This window comes from Furipterus horrens, unplaced genomic scaffold (genome assembly GCF_987537825.1).
Source record: "Furipterus horrens unplaced genomic scaffold, mFurHor1.1.pri manual_scaffold_12, whole genome shotgun sequence".
Classification (NCBI taxonomy): Eukaryota; Metazoa; Chordata; class Mammalia; order Chiroptera; family Furipteridae; genus Furipterus; species Furipterus horrens.
This window is the reverse complement of record NW_028327182.1, coordinates 70,621,027-70,642,264: the sequence shown is the minus strand read 5'-3', so window position 1 is coordinate 70,642,264 and position 21,238 is coordinate 70,621,027. Positions and strand designations below refer to the sequence as shown.

The following is a 21,238-nucleotide window of genomic DNA, read 5'->3' as shown; positions in this document are numbered from 1 at the left end:
TCTTGCAAGTCAATGAAAAATTTCAACTCAGTGGGAAATGTTCAGTGTCACTAGATGGTTATAACAAAAGGAAACATAAATGGGTCTTCAACATATGAAAAGATGCTCAACCTTTCTTAGACACTCAGAGAAATGCTAATTACAGCTAAAATGTTATATTATTTTCATCTCTTGGATTGGAAATGTACTGAGCAGGGTGCAAATAGACAAGCACGTTCATGCAATCTGGTGGGAGTGTATGTCAGTTCAACTTCTTTGGAGAACAGTTTGGCAATGTACTTTAAAATTTTAAATGTTTGCAAACTTTTAACATCAATCTCATTTTTAGAAACTTGTCCCTCAGGTATCCTTGTGCATCTTACTTATTTTTTGTTATTTCAAAATATTAATAAACTAATTCAACATGAGAATTGGTAAAACAAATTATAGTTCATTCATCTAAAGGAATTAATCTATGTCATCATGAAAGAAAATGTAGTCTTTTTTATGGATCTTAATATGCTAGACTTTGATATAAAAACTCAGGCAAGACATATATGTTATATTTAATATGCTACCACTTGTGTATAAAAATGGAGAAATGAATGAAAATATATTTATTTGCTTATATATGTTGTACATTCATGAAATATTTCTGAAGGTGTAATATTGAATGCATCCAGGGAAAAGAAGTGGTGGCTAGAACAGAGGTAAGATAAGAGAGACTTGTTTTTATCACCTGCCATTAAAAAAAATAAGATTTCAAAGTAATAAAGGTGACATTTAATATAGAATTGATATTTACTTTGGACCTTGAAACCAGATATTTGCACACTCAGCCCCTACCCCTTCAAGATCTCCTATTTCTTCTCTTTTCATTTTCTTGTATTTGTTAAGTATTTATTTCTCATTTCAGAAAACGACGTTTTTTGAGGAATGGAAATAAGTCTTAATGATCTTTGTATCATTTCCATTTCCACAATGCCTGGAATGCAGACTGGCAAATAAAGACTGGCCAGTGCCTCGTGAAATATTATTGGAACTTTGTTTCATTTTCTTGTTTTAAATGGCTTTTTAACTCAAAGGAGCAGTACATGCAGGAGATGTCACTGGGCAAGGCAGGTAATTGTCAATTTGAACTGAGCCAATGTACTCCCCATAGGCACAGTGAGTCACCAGGCACTGAAGGAGATAATCAGTAGATATTCCTTCACCTGAATTAACCTCTACAAACTTAGTGAAGATTTTGCCTAGATGGAGATTTTAAAAAATTGGTAAAGTTTGCTCAGCATGCCTGAGAGCTTGTCCTTAAGTCAACAGCTGGGAAGCCCCATGTCCTACTTGCCTTCCTCTCCTGGGAACGATCACTCAACAGATATTCACTTAAGGGACAATAATAGCAATGGCCACCCTATCTCCAGGATCTTTCATGACAAATGACACAGCATTGAGATAACTTGGTAATTCAGGGCAGAGTCAATAGCTACAGTGTAAAATGTTTCTTTATAAATGACTTGTATACAAAGCTTTCATCTCTGACCTTGGTGTCATTTTCTAGCTGAATCAGCAGCCCAGACTTAGCACTTTGCAGTGGTCACTCATGCTGTGGTCATATCCACCCAGTCTGTGGGGTTGCTGTGAATTACTCCCTTCTCCTCAGAGAGTGAGCCAGCTCTGGTCACTGGTTACATTTCAGGGAAGGCTCTGCTGACCAGATACCTGAGGAAAGATGAGGAGGAGCAGGGTCCCCCCAATGCAGATGGACATGTAGCATGAACCAGACAAAATCTTTTGTTGTCTGAAGTCACTGAGGGTGGGGTGGTTTCCACAAAATCATGTGTACTATCCCACACAAATGCAAAAGTTAGTGCCTTGAAATGAGAGCTGCTGTTAAAATAACCTGAAACAGGTGGCATCCCATGGTGGTCTGGTGAAGAATCTTTTATTAGAGGGATACCCATGCAAGGCAATGGCAAAACATCAGGTGGTAACTTGGAAGGCAAATGGTGTCCTGAATCAATTTCTAGCTTTGGGAAAAAAAGATCAAAAAGGTGAATGTAACTTGTGACTATTGGCTGATCTTGGCTGCCTTGGGGAAGAACTGATAAATTCAGAAAAGGGTTGATGGAAATCAGGAGAGAAGAAGCATCCCACACTGTGTATCCCTTTCCAACTCTGTATTCAGGAACATTGTCCTGGCAGCATGAAACCCACCGTAGTGGGAGTACTTACACCATGGAAATTGGCAAGCACTACAAAGCAGGGTTCCCAGTCCTGGCTGGATTTTAAATGTGTTCCAGTACTTCACTGGTCTAAATTCAAACAGGAGGATGGTGAGGCCAGAGGAAGGTGAGAGCAGGAGAAAACTCAAGGGCCAGGGGCTGGAGGTCTGAACACTTCTATGTTTGATGACTGGCTCTGCCTTCATTTCAGTGGCACATCCTCCCTATCATTTCCACTTTCCCATGGTCCTTCCAACTGACTTTGAACACAGCCCCCACCCTGCTGACTCTGGAAATTTACTCAGATTGTGTTTTTCCTGGTGATCTTCATATCTTCCTCCCAAGTCATTTGCAAAGGTGATGGAAGCACACAGGGCATGGGCCTGGGTGCTGTGCTGCATGACTCTCCACCACGAAAGCAGCAGACCTCTTGTAGTACAGGTTGTACTTAAGGGCTTAGGAGGCCCACATTCAGAGCACACGTAGGATGGCCTCTCTTTTGAAAATGGCCCCTCTGGGCAGCACATTAATTACTCTCGGTGAGCAATTCTCCTGTGACCCATTTTATAAGAGGCCAGTCTCCTCCCTATGCCTTCTTATTAGCTGGTATTATACGAATTTAATGTCTCATTAGTGTGACCAATCACCTCACAATTATACTTTGCCACTGTGGTCCATGATTTACCAAATGGCATTATTGCAGAGAGTTTTCTGACAGCCACACTTCTATCTTCACTCCCACTATAATTCCCACAAAGACTCATTTTCAATGATGCTCAAGCTGCTGACACATTCCCATTAAGAAGATTGTGATATACAGCAGTCACCTGGTTAGGGGCTTGTTCTGTGGAGGGTCCTGAAAATCACTCCCCAAATATCCACTTTCCTTCTTTTGAAAATTAACTGAGCTATAACAATGCTGCAATATTTCCCAGCCTCCCTTGCAACTGTGTGTGGCCATGTGAGCAAGGTTTTCCCCAACCAAATGTAATCAGAAGTTATGTATTGAGTGAAACTTCTGAAGGAGTATGGAAGAGCATGCCTTTTTTCTCTCCCCGGTCCATCCTGCTGCTTGACAGATGGGTTTGGTGGCTGGAGCACCAACAGCCATTTGGGACCATGAGAGCAAGTTGCCATCCTCAGTAATGAAAATGCAGACATCTGAAAAGAGTTTGATTTCTATAGACCATGTACCCATTATACCAGTCTGTATGTAAATGTATGCCAGCCCTGCACCCTTTCTTCTTTCTTTCTTATTGTTTTATTTTTAGATCTCCATTACTTGGTTCTAAATCTAGCCATTACAGATAAGTACTTTTCCTAATGAATGTAATATCACTTCCCTCCCCAGGCTAATAGTTTATCTCTAGCTGCTTATTAAATTAATCCCAATTTCTCTTTTTACCAGAATGAATCAAAGAGTTTTCAAGCCCATGTTGTCTTCTTACCAAACATAAATGGTTGTTTTTGATTCCTTGATATAATCTGCTTCCCCCCACTGTGGTTGGCATGCTTTTCCCTCTAGAAGGTAAGAGATGGAATAAACTACCAGGTATGAGACCCCTTTTTTGCCCTCCCAGAACTACTTCCCTCTCCTCTTCATAGTCTCTAGGCCTTTTTTCTTCCCCCTCCTGCTCCCAGACTTCCAGCCCTGAGAGAGGGCAGCTTATTGCAGCTCACATCTTTAAGTCTCAGTGGGGAGCTCTGGTTGGTGACAGTGAAAAGACCCAGAATTGAATAGAGAGAGTCATCCTGCTAAATTTAGACACCGGCTCTCTATATTTAGTTTGGATCTTAAACTGGAAAATTTTCAGCCTGAAAATTTGTAGATCAAATAAGAAGTAGAACTGTTTGCTTTGTTCTTGTACTGAATTCAGGCTCCATCAACAGTATTCTTTTTTTGGAGGAGGTGTTGAATTATATTAAATTACTTTTTATTTATTTAATTTTTAAAAAAGACTGATGCCAAAGAGTCTCTGGAAGTGTTTGTAATATAAATCATTTTTTAATGAACCAAATTCTCCTGTAGAATCTCTCACTAGTCATAAATTAAGCAATCTGGATGCTACCTTTACTCTCTGAGGTCTTAAGTAATTTCTACTTTACAGAGTGAGCCAAATGTAAAAACAAATACAAAGACAAGGAAAGGAGCTTCCATGCTAGTTTGCTAATAAATTGCCACTTTAGTTCCCTAAATGAATTCCTAGTGGCCTAAAAGGGTTGACATAGATTCTGAACTGTGTTAAATTTCTAGAGAGGAGCTTAGAAGCTAGTAGAAAAATTAATAAATTATTTGGATTTTAAAAGATTGAAGATGAAATACAAATACATTAGTCACTATATTCATTCCTTAAGCCTGGAAGTTAAAGTCAATTTTTCTTGCAGGCAATGTGGGACAATGATTCTATATTTTAAGGGCTCACTCTAAGTCTGAACTTAGAAATGCATTATATACAATGCTATGGATTACAGTACAGAAATGCATTATACAGAATGCTGCTGACTGTAGTATAGTGGGTTGAGGCAGCTATTTGCTACAGGCTACACCTTCATGGGGCCACTATAGGCTAGAGACTGGATCTAAACCTAAATCTAATCATGTCATCCTCTTGATTAAAATATTGCAATGACTTCTCATTGATCTTAAAGTCTAAAATCTGTAATATGGCCAGAAATATCCTGGCCAGATCTAGTCCTTGCTTACCACTCCAACCTTACCTAATGATACTATGCTGTAGCCACAGGGGCCTCCTTTTAGTTCCTCCAGTACTCCAAGCTCCTCCTCACTTAAGGTTATTTGCAGATACTGGCCCCTTTGACAGGAATACTTGTTCTCCATTTCTTTAAGTGGCTAACTCCTACATGACTTTCAGGACCCAAACAAGCCTTATTTATTCTTCCCTTACTCCCAGAGAAGGTAATTATTCTACATATCATCTTCAGTAAATACCTCCTTAGCATAGTGGAGTCCTGGGCACTGTAGTTCATAATCTCACTCTTTTCGGTGGACTTAATGTCTACAGTGACTGGCAATGATAATAAACTATCAACAACAATAACAGTAACTGATGTTTACTGAAGTAAGTGTGTGCCAGGTCTTATCCAACCTCACAACACTATTGTAGGACTGTATAAGCTCTCATTTTACAGAAGACAATGCCAGAGCAGAGAGTGGGTAAATGACTTTCCTAAGGTTATACAGCAGAAGTGACAGGGCCAGGATTGGACTCAGAGCCTCATCTCTGAAATGCTCTGCTCAACTGCCTGCTTATGCAGAGAACTCTATCTAGGCTCCCAGGAATTATAGACAGTGGATCCTCAGTATTCGTGAATTCCATATTTACAAGTTTGCCTACTTGTTAACATTTATTCATAACCCCTAGCTCATTCACCACCACACTATTGCAATCATTCACTTATATGTGCAGAGTGGTGAAATTTGGGTTGCCTGATGCACATGTTCCCAGCTGAGGTCTCAGAGGGCAACACTCTGCCTTCCTGTTTCAGCTCTCATTTGATAAACAAGCATCCCTTTTGTGATCTATTTGGTCCCATGTTTTTCACAATTTTGTGCTTTTTATTAATGATTTTAATGTTTTTAAAATTTATTTTTCAATTATAGCTGACATACAATATTAGTTTTAGCAGTAAATCATAGTCATTAAACACTATGTATCTTGTGATTTCACTGTTGCTGTCTACTGTTCCGAAGTCCAAGAAGACTGTAATGTGCCTTACGAGGAAAGTACATGCGTTACATGAGCTCCCTTCAGGTACAAAGTATACAAGGTCTATCTGGAAAAAGTCCAGCCATTGTTAATGTAACAAGAATGGTTAGAATGACATTGACATAACCTGGCAGCCAAGGAGAGCGGACTGGAATGCACATGCATGAACAATGATGATTTCGCTCTACTAGTCAGTGGGGGCAGTAGACACCATTGAGTGTGTATGTGTAGCGTGTGGCTGTCGCATTCAAAATGATTGCGTGGGTAGAGCAACGAATCTGTATCAAATTTTGCATTACACTTGAACATTACTCTGTGGAAACCATTCAGATGATTCACAAGGCTGCAGCTATGGGCAACTGGTGATTGGCAGCTTCATCACGACAACATGCCCCCTCATGCATCATGTCTCATGCAGAGTTTTTTTGAGAAACATCACATTACCCAGGTGACTCAGCCTGCCCACAGCCCAGATTTGGTGCCCTGCAACTTCTGGCTTTTCCCAAAACTAACACCACCTTTGAAAGGGAGGAGATTTCAGACAATCGATGCGATTTAAGAGAATATGATGAAGCAGCTGATGGAGATTGGGAGAACTGTGTGAGGTCCTAAGGTGCCTATTTTAAAGGGGACTGAGGCGTCATTGTCCTATGTACAATGTTTCTTGTATCTTCTTCAACAAATGTCTATTTTTAATATTACATGGCTGGATACCTTCTGGACAGACCTCATATTGTACTGTTGGCTGTGAGTTCCATGTTAATGAATCAACAATATATATTAAATAAAATGTCTTCAAGAAGAAATATACCTAAAGTAATTCAGGGTTTACAGTGACTTTATATAACACAACTACTGCCAAATAATGAGAATTGCAGGTACTCTGCAGCATGTTCATAGGAAAGCTGAAACTTTATTTATTTTACTTTTGAGGTCTATTTATTTTCTCATCTATTCTTCCCACTGCATGTAGGAATCAATGGGAAAAGCTCTACTGTTCCTTCTATAGGTAGCTATGAGATGAGTAGGGCTCTGTCCTCACCTTCCACCCTGGTCTGACCAGCACCATCTGGTCTGTGAGTTATGTCTCATGAACCATGATCCTTTCCATTTACCCCTTTAAGGAATAGGGAATAAAGATGTCTCAAGCCAGAGAGCAAAGCAAGGACACCAATAGCCATGGTTCCCAGGTGGCCTTGTGATTTTCCTTTATGTTTTGGAACTTCCTGAGGTTGGAGGGTATTTTACATTTGACTCTGAACCAGGAAAAAAATTGCCAAGCCAATGAACAGTAAACCATCCTGTTTAGAGGGAGGCAAAGAAAAGAGGCATGCAGGTAAACCACATGTTGTATAAATTAAGAATTACTCTGGACCACAAGTCACCCACTTCTGAAGATGCAGGATACAGGTAGATGCAGGGAGCACTGAGTTAATAGTAAACAAATGCAGCGGAACCTTCCACCACTATATTCAGTCAGAGCTTCACCTAACTAATTGTAGATACAAGACATGTAGCAGATACAGGTTACCATAGTATCTGCTAACAGCAGGTCCTGATAGGCAGGGCCAAGTTAGCTTCATAAAGGCTCCAGCTTCTGTACCCTCTTCCCTTGTTCTATCATCACTCCATGGCTTGTGGAAGAAAAAGCCACATAAATCACTGAACCATTACATTGGATGGTTCTAGTTGAAATGAAGACTTCTTAGGGTAAATATTAATCATCATTGTTGTTTTTCACAAGGGAAGCCTGTGGGAGTTAAATTACATTGATGAGAATTACCAAGTTAAAAGAATGACAGAACTAGGCCTAGGTAGAACCCAGCATCAGGACCATGGCCAGAGCCCTGCTGTCCCACCGTGTTCTCACACAGGTGAGAGATGATGCCTATCTTCATTGGGATCTTTTATGATGTATTAATATGTTTAGAATTATTAAGTAGTTAAGTAGGGTATTAAAAGTTTCTCTTTTATAGGTGTGGATATATCCTCTTCTAAACATTCTAATTTATCCCCCAAAAGGCATCATTCTTTTGTTAAATTTTTTCTCAAATAATGCTCAGTATTTTCAGTTGGGTTTTCATGAACTAAAACAAGAAATGGCAACTGTTTTTTTTTCATCTCTAAAATAGAAGTTGCTAGCTCTTGAAGTCAATTGGCACAAGTTTATTTCATTTTTTTCAAAGTCCACGAAAACCTAAAAGAAAGCCATTGTATCATAAAGTGATAAGTGTCTTACCCAGGAGCCAGGTGAACTAACCCTCTTGGGGCCATTGGAGGAAGTTCCCTTGAGGAAGTGGTGACAAGTCTGGATGGGTGGACAATGGGAAGTCTCTCTTAGACTGCGCTTGAGAGCTGTGCTGAGAGCCCAGCATGGGCAAATGGAGAAAAGGCCTATAAATCACCAGGTCATTACATTGGGATGGTTCAAATTTGCCAAGGCTCTTTTGGGAAATAAGACAGGATAAGGTTTTTCTCAAAATAAGGTTTTCTTTTCACATAAAGACAATAAATAACTCTTTGTAGGTAACACAAGCAAAACATGGCTTAAGTAGAGGGAGGGAGAATCTGATACAGTAGTCAGTTCATAACAGGCTGTTGGATTGATAGCCTAAGTTCCAGTGGCTGCTCTTAGCTTTTGCCAGGTGAGCTTCTCTGTAAAACAACTCACAGCACGGCAGCTCAATTCATCAGAGTGAGCAAGAGAGTGAAAGAAAGATGGAAGTCACAGTGATTTGTGACCTATCTTGTGTCAATAACTGCCAAAGGCCATTTCAAACATTGTCTGCTGCCTCTGAGCCCTAGACCTACGTGCATTTCCAATAAACATCTTCAGTTTAACAAAACCAAAGCAGAACTCCAAATGCCAAAGAGACTTATTTTTTTAAAGTATGTTTTATTGATTATGTTGTTACAGTAGTTGCAATTTTTCTCCTTTGCTCCCCTCCACCCAGTACCCCACTTCCCTCCAGCAATCCCACCCCCCTTAGTTCATACCCATGGGTTGTGCGTATAAGTTCTTTGGTTTCACCCTTTCCTATATTATTCTTAACTTCCCCCTGTCTATTTTGTACAAACCGAGTATGCTTCTTAGTCCCTGCACCATTTCCCCATTTCTTCCCCTCCCCACTCACAGCTGATAGCCCTCCAAATGATCCCCATACCTATGATTCTGTTCCTATTCTGATTTGCTCAATTGGATTTGTTTTTAATTTTTAGATTCAGTTGATACTTATAAGTTTGTTGTCATTTTAGTGTTCATAGTTTTGATCTTCTTCTTCTTAAGTAAGCCCCTTTGACATTTCATACAATAATGGCTTGGTGATAACGAACTTCTTTACCTTTACCTTGTCTGGGAAGCACTTCATTTGCCCTTCTATTCCAAATGATAGCTTTGTTGGATAGAGTAATCTTGGTTGCAGGTTGCCTTTCATCACATTGAATACTGCTTGCCAGTCCCTTCCTGCTTGCAAAGTGTCCTCTGAGAAATCAGTTGATAGTCCTATAGACAACCCCCTGTAGGCAACCCTCTGCCCTTCTCTTGCTGTCCCGAGGACTCTGTCTTTATCTTTCACCTTTGGCATCTCAATCATGATGCGTCCTGGCGTGGTCCCCGCTGGGTCCAGCTCACCCAGGACCCTCTGTGCTTCCCAGACCTGTATGTCCATCTCCTTCGCAAAATTTGGGAAGTTTTCCTCATTTTTTTCAATTCTTGCTTCCTCATTCTGCACTGGTTGACTGTTTTTTCCTTCCTTACATTCCAAATCATTGATTTGAACCCTGGTTTCCTTCCCTTCACCATTGGTTTTGTGTGGATTTTCTTTCATTTCTCTTAGCACAGCCTTCACTTTTCTCTTATGCATTTGCCATACTCAAGCATATCTGTCAAGCCTGTGAGAATCTTTATCACCAGTGTTTTGAATTCTGTGTCTGTTAGGTTGTCTATCTCCTCATCCTTGAGGTTGGCTATTTCCTCGTCACTTACTTCTCCCACTGTAATCTTGATCTATTTCCCCCTTTGGGCCATACTTCTCTGTCTCCTCATTCTGACAGGCTCCTGTGTTTGTTTGCCTCCAGGTCCCAGGTAGAGCTGTCACTCTTGTTACGTTGTAAGAGGAGGAGCCTTAGGGATTCATCAGTACAGGGCAATCTGTTTCACGATGTTGTGGTGCTGTGTGTGTGGGAGGGGCCCAAGAGGGAACAGTGGTGCCTGCCCAGCATTCGCCCCTTTTCCAGTCACCTTTCCCACTGGACTGGCACCCCTCTAGCTGCTGCCTTGCCCGTGGTTCCCAAAGTGGGTGGGTCTGCAGATGCTCTAGGACCGTGGGGGCCCTTTAAACAAGTGGACTCTGCTGAGACTGGTAGTTTCTGCTTCCACCCCAACTCCCACTGGTCTGAACAGTCAGAAGTAATGAGGCTTGATTTTCCCCAGTGCTGGGACCGTGAGCTTCGAGGTCTGGTGAGGAGCTGGGGACACTCCCCAGGTGTGCCTCCTGACTTTTTAAAACTTGTGACTGTGCATTCTGCTGGCCTGCCGCTGCCGCTGCTGCTGCCGCCGCCACCACACCACGTCCTCTCCACCCTGGCCCCACCCCTCCTACCTGTCTGGATGAGTATTTCTTCTTTATATCTTTGTTTGCTGCACTTCCATGCAGTTTTATTTTCTGGAACTTCTGGTTGTTTCTAGTTTTGAGGTAGTTGTATTCCTTCTTAGTTTTGGAGGGAGACACAGCGTGTCTGTCTACACCTCCATCTTGGCCGAAAGTCTGGCGAGACTTCTGATTAACACAGGAAACCTGTTTCCTACCCATTTTCTTATGTATATAAATAGAAATGCATGTATACCTATGTAAAATGTATGAACAGTCAAGTTTTATAACAAAACTGTGAGGTGCTGCTCCCTCTTGGTGCAGGATAAAATGGCTTCAGATGCACACCCTGCCCTTCCTAGTTGTGTGACATTGTGTAATTTGCTAACTCTTCCAGCCTCAGTTTCCCATATTTAACATGGGGATAGTGAAGACCCACATCATAGGGCTACAGTAGAGAAGGGAGGTGGGGTCATGTCTGTGCTCAGACTCTGCATGACAGACACCCAGAAAATGTTAGCTTCCCACTCCTTCCCCACCCACTTACACTCTTGTCCCCCTTTCCACTCAATAGCTGCCTCTGGAAACAATTTGGGAGTCTTTTCTTCCTTCCCTAAGCCTCACTTTCTGATCTGTAAGAACTGACCTTACATCACAGGTCCTTGAGCATCCTTGCTTCAATAAACTGCACGACAGGTGTGTACCTAGACCATCCCTCAGTTTCAAGTGCCTCCTACAGGGTCAGGGCCACCCAGGCTGGGAAGCTTCAGCCTAAATGGTCTCTCAGGTCCCTTTCAGCTCCACATTTTAACCAAAATCACGCTACACGCATACCTGCCATACTGGACACCAAATGTCTTTTAAAGGGGCTAAAGAAAAGTGACCACTATAACATAGATACCTCTAAAATACCATGTGAAGTTTATAGTTATAGTCACAAAACCTCTGGAGTTGGTTGGAGTTTTTATTTCTGTGTTGTAGATAAGAAGCCTAAAGCTTTGAGATAATTTACCTAGTTATATATATATTGCAGGGCCCTTTTTGTCTCTTGCATTTATTATATCCCTGGCTAGAGGCAGATATCCCTCCTATAACTAGTAGCCCCTGACCCTCTGGAGCTTCCTTCTCTATTCAAGCTGTGCTGTTCACAAGTCTCCCTCACAAGGAAGAATGAGCCCATCTCAAGAAAGAGGTAATTACTGTGGCTCATAATTTAAGACAAGATCGGGTGGGTTCAGGATGGTATAGCTGTAGACTGTGGCTCATAATTTAATCAGGAGGAGAGAGGAGGGCCCTTTCATCCTATGAGTGAGTAAGTTACAGTCTCTGGGCACTCTGCACAGAGTGAGCCCTAAATGTAAATAGAAGATCGAGCACCTAACTAATTCCCAGAAACTCTCCCACTTAACAGCCTCCCTGGGCCAAGTTCAACACCCCCATGTCCGGGCTCCATCTGTTCTCTGCTAATGGAAACTGGAGTGTGGGAAGTGAAGATGTTTTTGAAAACACGTTTTCTGTTTGGGTTGCCATTGATTAACCCTGCTTTATGTTTCAGTCTCTCTCCCTGGGCCCAGGTTGTGTGACTCATACCTGGCTGCTTTGTGCTTGATATCTGTGAAGGCTCAAGTGCTATTTGGGATATGGGGCCCTGCACTGTGTGTGCTGTTGTGGAGAATACAGGAGGCCGAGCATCGCCGGACTATTTATAAAGATAATTGTTGCCTGTGAGGGTTCTAGACATCCACTTGTCCACACCCCAGGAGGAGCAGGGCTCTTTATCATGTCTGGACTTAATAAAGGATAAATAATGTGCATTATATAGCTGGCTACAATGTGTCTCCTCCAGTAATCCTCTGTTTCAATTTTCTGCTTTGTATTGTGTACACAGAAAACAACCTCACGAAACAGCCTCAGAAAGTACTGCTCCAGTTTCCCCCACATAAGGACACGAGGCAAGATTCACAAAGACACCTTCTGGCTTTAATAGGGTGCAAAATGGTGCTGTATTGCACCGTCTTCGTGGCCCCTAGGGTTGAATGTGTGTTTGTAAAAAAATTTAATTTTATCAACATAGAAGAGATGTTTCAAATGGATTTCCTTCCAGTGTTTAGATGGCAATATGCCACACACAGCAAGGAAAAAGTGTCTCTAGGGGATCACACAGGGCTGCTTAATCCTGGGAGTTAAAACAGAGATGGAAGCATCTCCTCTGAATACCACAGGAGGAAACTGAGGCACAGCTGACCATGGCTCATGGGAAGGCAGAGCCTTTACATGTTCATTCTCAGTGCTGTCTTCTCTCTGGATGCTGACAGAATCAGGGTCCTGACTAACCTATTAGATCACATGGGTTGATTTGGGGCCACTTATAGTCTACATGGTCCTGAACCATCACAAATCTAAACAAAACCACAGCTTGATGTCCAAAAGTTGCCCTTTTTCCCAAGCAATTTTATATTTTAAACATCCAAAGATGTGGTGAAGTTATCCAATTTCTGAGGCCCCCAAACACCTCAGATCTTCAAATTCACTGGATTCAGCACAGGTTTTCTGTTCTGGGACCTTTTCTTTGTCTCGGTGGGAATTTATTTCCACATCCCCAGCTGTCCTGCTCCATCCTGTGCTTCCTGGGAAAAGGAAGCACTATTCCTGCTCCCATGGGAAACCTTCTCACTCAAGTTACCAAAGCCTTGAACCTACCATATCTCTGGCTTGGCCCTGGCAGTGAGAGCACCACTGTCCTTTTTTTTCAAGGACACTGAGTGTGTCTGTGCAGAAAAGCCTTGAGAGCTAGTGTTTGGTACAGCAATATAGCAAACACTCTGACTGCAATTGTGTGTGCCCTATTCACTGGGACTCAGCCAGCTTCAGGGAGAGCTTTCCCTTCAGGGAGTACAATAAACTCTAGGTCCCCTGGGCCATTTGGGTTGTAGCAGTTCCAAAGAAAGCATGAGCCAACTCCAGCTGGCAACAGTTTGGGGCCAGTGAAAACAGAATGGGATCTAGGATGCAATCAATGAGGAATGGGACCATAACACTGGGACAGTGGTTGAGGCAGGCCATGTGCAATATCCTGATATTGACCAAACACCTGAGAAGGTGACAGGGTTCCAATTTGTCAGTACAAAGAATGATGTCTGCCGCACAGAGGTAAAAGTCAAGAGTTTATGAAAATGCATAGCACAAAATAGGAAATGTTAGCTCATTTGCTATTGGTGCTGTGATAAAAAGAAGACTTTTTGAAAGACCTCATGACAAGATCTAGGTTCTGTGATAAAAGTTATCATCATGAAATCCATGCACCAAGTTAAAAATGTTTGTGCAGGAAGCCAGGCTCAAAGAGTAGATTATATAAGTATAAACCATGTCACACACCAGTGACACAGGTGTGCAAAATGTACCCAGGGAACAACAAAGAACAAAACTGTACTAAGCAACCCAGCTCTTCATTGGTGGGGGTGTGGGAGCTTTGGTGTATGGAGGAGAGAAAAGGCTCCTGGGCAACCTCATAAAGCTTGATGCTCATTTTAATAGCAGTTCCCAAGATACTAGAAATAAAGAAACCACTGTTAAAAAAGTAGACAACTGTGACAGAGTCAAAGACCTGAGGGGGTGTCTGCCCTTTCTGGGCCCCTCCTGAGTTTGGTACATGGTTCTCACTGCCCTTTGGGGCAGCTGGCCCAACGAGCCTTGTGGATGGCTAGGGGAGGCAGCCCATTTCACCCACTACAGAATCAGGCACTTAGGATCTGATTTTCAAATTGCCCTCCCTTTTGCATCTGCCTTGATGTTTTGCATTTGTTTGAGGCTTGCATCTGCTTCCAAACAATGAGCAGTAATTTTAAACCTGTTTAGCACACATTTAACCCAGATACTTCTTTTGTGACCATTTCACTTGCATCTGGGGTTCAGTGCAAAGGGGTTGTGAGGAACAAAGCAAGAGCAAAATGGTATCAGCCAGCAGCTGCATGAGAGGGAGATCAGCAACTCCCCCGCCCCAGCAAACCCACGCGCAGGGTGTACTCTGGTTTCAAAGGCACCCCCATGGAGTAGCATGTTCATGCTCTGAAGGGTGAGGGCTGCTTCCTATTACTGATTTTCATGATTTGAGGTTGCATGTGGGCCGTGAATTTCCCCCATCTGGGACTTGCTATAGCAGGAAGGAAATTGCCTCGATGAGGAAAAAAAGGAAATCCCTTTCCCTGTCGACTGCCTCATGGTGGTAGTGGGCACTTCTCACCAATGCGTATGAATAGCTTTCCTGGAAGGACAGATAAATTCCTTCTGGGCTGGAAGTCACCAATGGCTCAGAGGCCTGCAGGTTAAATAAGAAACTTGGAGGCCCAAGAGGGAGCTGGCCATCTGTTGGCTGGAAAAATTATTCATTTCTCACCTTCTATCCTTAAAAACACATGCACATCTTCTTTAACCATTCATCCATTGACGGATACTGAGGTTGTTTACAACTCTTAGCTATTGTAAATAATGGTACAATGAACATGGGAGTGCAGACTATTGTAAATAATGGTACAATGAACATGGGAGTGCAGACATTTTTTCAACATCCTATTTTTGTTTCCTTTGGATACGTACTCAGAAATGGAAGATTACTCAGTGACGGAAGGAAATCCTACCATTTATGACAACACGGATGGACCTTGTGGGCATTAGGTTAAATGAGATAACTCAGACAGGAGAAAGATGAATACTGTATGATCTCACCTCAAAAAGCTGAACTCATAAAAACAGAGTAGAATGGTGGTTACCAGCTGCTGGCAGAAGGAGAATTGGGGAGACATTGATCAAAGAGTACACACTTGCAACTAGAAGATAAGTCCTGAAGATCTAATGCACAGCATATGATTAAAGTCAACAATACATCATTATAAACTTCGAAGTTGCTAAGACACTAGACCTTAAATGTTCTCACCACAAAATGAAATAATTGTTGGACCTGATAGAGGTGTTAGTTAATGCTATGGTAATAATCATATTGCAGTATATACGTAAAGGTATCCAATCAATGCATGGTGTACCTTAAACTGATACAATGTTATCTGTTAATTACCTCAATTTAAAAAAGAAAGAAAAATATGTCAATTATATATCAATTTTAAAAAGACATGAGAAACACACAGAATTCCAGGTCAGCTTGTTGGTTTGTTTTAATCTTGGTGTTCCCTAAAAGAAGGAAACTGAAGGAAAACCTTGTAACTGAAGGAATCTTTTCATTTCCTGCTTTTGATTTTGTGTGTCATTTTAATGTGATCACACCATAACAACCCAAGGCCTTGAGGGTCCTCTGCATGCCCCACAGGGTATTGACTCACTTGAATGACAAAGTTTTTGCTTCTAGGCCCATTGTCATGACAAATTTCAAGGCGGTAGATTCCTCCCTTTACTGGGCTAGAGTCTGTCCAGCTCTGTGTCCATGTCCTTGTCCCATAGACACCACTTGAAACCTCCCTTTCATCCTAGAACACAATTATCAGGTCTTGGGGACTTCTGAACAGTTTATGGGGTTCTCAAAGTTAGTTCTTCTTAAAGCCAAATTTGAAAATGTGTCCATATAAAATCTGATTGTTCTTTCTCAAGGCATCAAAAGTGACAAAATTTTTAGAATCACAAAAAAATCATGTCACATTGTTTGATATGGCAGTGTGCTCCTTACTCACAAAGGCTGACTAAGTGAAGAGTTAGAAATTTATAATAGACCCTTATTTTGTTGCTGGATGACAGTTAGAAACATGGGGATTTATCATGATGCTGTCAACAGAACTTTGTGTGATGATGGAAATGTACATCTGTCCTGAGCCATATGATGATAGCCACTAACCAGGCATGGTTTTTGAGTGTATGAAATGCAGTGAATGCGAATGAACAACTGAGGTTTTATTTTATTTGATAAATAATATATATCCAAATTTAAATTTTAAAAGCCACATATGGCCAGTGGCTACCATATTGGATAGTATTGATTATGTTATTTCCTATGTCATTTATTGCTCTATCCATACCACCCCACCACACATACATAAAAACATGAAGAAATAGCATGAAAACTATCCATAGAAACTTGGGATAAAAGAAACAAAATCCGTTATCAATGTATTACTTTTGTTGATATCCTTAAGGAGAGTTTTAAATTTAGATGTTGTTTCCTTAAAAATGATATTCTTTGTGGCAATTATACATGTCCTTTTTTTCTTTCCCAAAAGCCACAGGTCAGTATAAAGGAAATTAACAATATTTGTATCCTTTAAAAAAATTAAAGAATAAGTTAGGTTTTTGGAAAAATCATTTTTGAAAAATGAACATTAAAAATTGAAATGTACTTGAATTTTGGCATATAATGTTAAAATAACCAATTGTCATAAATTACGTTAATTATTAAAAAATCAGGTTTTTGCTCACCACTATATCCCTAGATCTTGCCATGAAAAGAATTCAGTAAATTTGCTGTGATCCTGTGGCATTAATTGCATGTTGATGTTGACCCTTTTATCTATTATAATTGTTTGTTAATGTACCAATTTCTGTGTTTGTAAAATAAAAGCTATCATAGGACTTTCTCATTGGGTAGTTAGATGAGTTAATAGATATAAAGTGAACTGATGTTGTTGATACTGTTGATATCATTTAGAATGTGGGATTCTCCAGGGCTAGGGTTGTGTCCAATTCATTTTTGTATTCTCATATTTTATATGCTTGTAAATGAATAAATGAATCAGAAATGGAAACATGAGGAGAGAGCTAATGAGTGGGATGTTACAGGAAAGGTCGAGTTTTGTTGGGGGTCTTTAGGGAGTAAGTGGTTAAGGCTGGAGTTTGTGTTCAGCACTAGTGACAGTTTGGCTGGGTTAGGCTTTGCTGTGGGCTATTCTGTGCACTGGGGGGTATTAGCAGTACCTCTAGCCTCATCCACTCAATGTCAGTAGCATCCTTAGTCCCAAGAACCAAAAACATTTCCAGATATCACTAAGGGTACCCTGCAGGAATATTCAGATGATATCATTTCTATTAAGGTTCTAGTTACAAAGTTCCATAGATTTTGTGAGTCTGCCCAAACCTATTTTTTAAAAAATTTTGCATAACTGAGAATTTTTAGGAGCTCTATGATGTTTGTAGTAGAAATACCTATTCTAATGAACCATGCCCATTAACAAAGATTTCCGTCTGGGAATGAGATTAGGGATACCTGTATTTTTTTTTTTTCCTTAGGGGTTCTACATATACTCCAAATGTTCTACAAAAAAAAAAAAAAAAAAAAAAAGCTCTCTTGAGTCAACCCTACGCATTCTGTTTTATGGTGTGTGAGCTGAAAACAGATCACGCTCTCTAGTATTTGGGTCTCTTCACCCTCAAGATACCTGAGGAAGTGCACCATGGAGAAGAGGAGGTGGTGACTTTCACCTTCCAGGCAGAAATTGCCCAGCTCACGTCTCTCATCATCAACACCTTCTACTCTAACAAAGAAATTTTTCTTTGGGAGTTGATTAGTAATGCTTCTGATGCCTTGGACAAGATACACTACAAGAGCCTGACTGACCATTTCAAGTTGGACAGTGGTAAAGAGCTGAAAATTGACATCATCCCCAGGAATGCACCTTGAGTCTGATAGACACAGGCATTGGCATGACCAAAGCTGATCTTGTAAATAATTTGGGAACCATTGCCAAGTCTGGCACAAAAGCATTTATGGAGGCTCTTAAGGCTGGTGCAGACATTTCCATGATTGGACAGTTTAGTGTTGACTTTTACTCTGCCTACCTGGAAGCAGAGAAAGTAGTAGTGGTCACAAAGCACAATGATGACGAGTAGTATGTCTGGGAGTCTTCTGCTGCGGGTTCTTTCACTGTGCAAGCTGACCACGGTGAGTTCATCAGCCGGGGTACCAAAGTGATCCTTCACCTCAGAGAAGACCAGACAGAGTACTTAGAGGAGAAGCAGGTCAAAGAAGTGGTGAATAAGCACTCATAGTTCATAGGTTATCTCATAACCCTTTATTTGGAGAAGGAATGAGAGAAAGAAATCAGTGATGATGAAGTACAGGAGGAGAAAGGGGAGAAAGAAGAGGAAGATAAAAATAATGAGGAGAAGCCCAAGATTGAAGACGTGGGTTCAGATGAGGAGGATGATAGTGCTAAGGATAAGAAAAAGAAAACAAAGAAGATTAAGGAGAAATACATCAATCATGAAGTACTGAATAAGACCAAGCCCATTTGGACCAGAAACTTTGATGACATCACCCAGGAGGAATATGGAGAATTCTATAAGAGCCCTACCAATGATTGGGAAGACCACTTCGCCGTCAAGCACTTCTCTGTAGAAGGTGGGTTGGAATTTAGGGCATTGCTATTCATTCCCCATCGGGCTCCCTTTGACCTCTTTGAGAATAATAATAATAAGAACAACATCAAACTGTATGTCCACTGTGTGTTCATCATGGACAGCTGTAATGAGTTGATACCAGAGTATCTCAATTTCATCGGCAGTGTGGTTGACTCTGAGGATCTGCCCCTGAACATCTCCTGAGAAATGCTCCAGCAGAGCAAAATCTTGAAGGTCACTCATAAAAACATTGTTAAGAAGTGCCTTGAGCTCTTCTTTGAGCTGTCAGAAGACAAGGAGGACTATAAGAAATTCTATGAGGCATTCTCTAAAAACTTAAAGCTTGGAATCCATGAGGACTCAACTAATTGGTGATGCCTTTCTGAGCTTCCGCGCTATCACACTTCCCAGTCTGGAGATGAAATGACTTCTCTTTTGGAGTCTGTTTCTTGCATGAAGGAAACCCAGGAGTTTATCTATTACATCACCGGTGAGAACAAAGAGCAAGTTGCCAACTCTGCTTTTGTGGGACGAGTGCAGAAGTGGGGCTTTGAGGTAGTATATATGATGAAGCCTATCGATGAGTACTGTGAACAGTAGCTCAAGGAGTTTGATGGGAAGTGTTTGGTTTCGGTTACCAAGGAGGGCCTGGAGCTAGCTGAGGATGAAGAAGGGAAGAAGAAAATAGAAGAGAGCAAGGCCAATTTTGAGAACCTCTGCAAACTCATGAAAGAGATTTTGGATAAGAAGGTGGGGAAGGTGACAATCTCCAATAGGTTTGTGTCTTTGCCCTGTTGTATTGTGACTAGCACCTATGGCTGGGGAGCTAATATGGAGCGTATCATGAAAGCTCAGGCACTTCGTGATAACTCTACAATGGGCTACATGATGGCCAAAAAGCATTTGGAGATCAACCCTGACCACCCCATTGTGGAGACTCTATGACAGAAGGCAGAGGCAGACAAGAATGACAATGCTGTCAAGGACCTGTGGTGTTGTTTTTTGAAACTGCCCTGCTCTCTTCTGGCTTCTTACTTGAGGATCCCCAGGCCCACTCCAACTACATCTATTGCATGATCAAGCTAGGCCTAGGCATTGATGAAAATGAAGTGACAGCAGAAGAACCCAGTGCTGCTGTTCCTGATAAGATCCCCTCTCTTGAGGGTGATGAGGATGCCTCTCACATGAAATAAGTAGATTGGGAGTTTCTATCTGCAGACCTTGTGTCTGTCCTGTGTAGTGTCTTCACGGTTCTCCCAACAGCCTTGAGTGGTCCTAGCCCCCTGGTTTCCTCTGCTGTTTATTTTATTTTTTTTCTCTCCTGTCTGCCTAAGGCAGGTTACAAGGGTCTCAAGCCTTCCCTTCTCATAGTTGATATCAGGCTTGGATTTGTTGTGTATTGTGTTTTTTAAATTTTGTTCTGAAATTAAAGTATGCAAAATAAAGAAGATGCAGTTAAAAAAAAACCTCCATAAAGGTTTTTTAAATTTTATTTATTTATTTTTATTGTATTTTCTCATTGCCATTTAGTGCCCTTATATGCCCCCCACCATCCCCACACTGTTGTCCATGCCCATGAGTTCTTTTTCCTTTTTGCTCAATCCTTCCACCCATAACCTCCCCTCTTAGCTGTCAAAAGTTTTATTTTATTATCATAAAATGTATATAAAATGTGTTTAATTTGTTCAACAAATTAATCTGGAAACAATTCTCTTCTTCCTGTTCCAACCCTTTAAATATAATCCAGTCAGAAAAAATTCCTGGGGTCATAAGGATATCACTAGAAAGTGGTAATAATCATGCTATAAACATGAAAAATGAAAGCAAATGCCAGCTGACCACCTGAAATGATTAACCGTTCCTTGGTCTCTTCATCTTGCAGGAAATGGTTCTCCCACTCTACTCTGATTCTGCTTTGGTTGAAGTGCACTTTGGTGTGGATGTCTTGTTCCATATCCACAGGGTTCTTTAATGTGGTTGTTGAATTAATGCATAATTTTTCCTGGTACTAGACTAGAGTGCAGAAAGGGGACCAGCTTCAGTGCTGGATTGCTCTTTGCTCACTTGAATATCAGTAGATACTGATTAGGTTGATATGAAGACCAGGCATATTCATTCCCACGCCTTTAATCTGGAAATGAAGCACAGCTGCCACAGACCTCACGGAAACAAACAAACAAACGCTCCATGCAACAATGTGACAATGCTTGGGAGCCAGAGGACACTGTCAGATTTTGACCCTTTTTCCACAGTTTGTCAATGAGGATTATTTTAAAAGGCACAAGAATTGAAACCACCTAATATTAGGTTCTAACCATGTCACAGAAACATAAGGACAGAACGCACTGGAAAGTCAAATCGGGCAAAGACGGAACCAGCTTTTCGCACT

At 41.2% G+C, this 21,238-nt stretch overlaps 1 pseudogene; it reads left to right on the top strand.

Moving 5' to 3' along the window:
• The first annotated feature begins 7,764 nt into the window (after positions 1 to 7,764).
• Positions 7,765 to 20,042, top strand: LOC149996337 (heat shock protein HSP 90-beta pseudogene; annotated as a pseudogene).
• Positions 20,043 to 21,238: the final 1,196 nt, after the last annotated feature.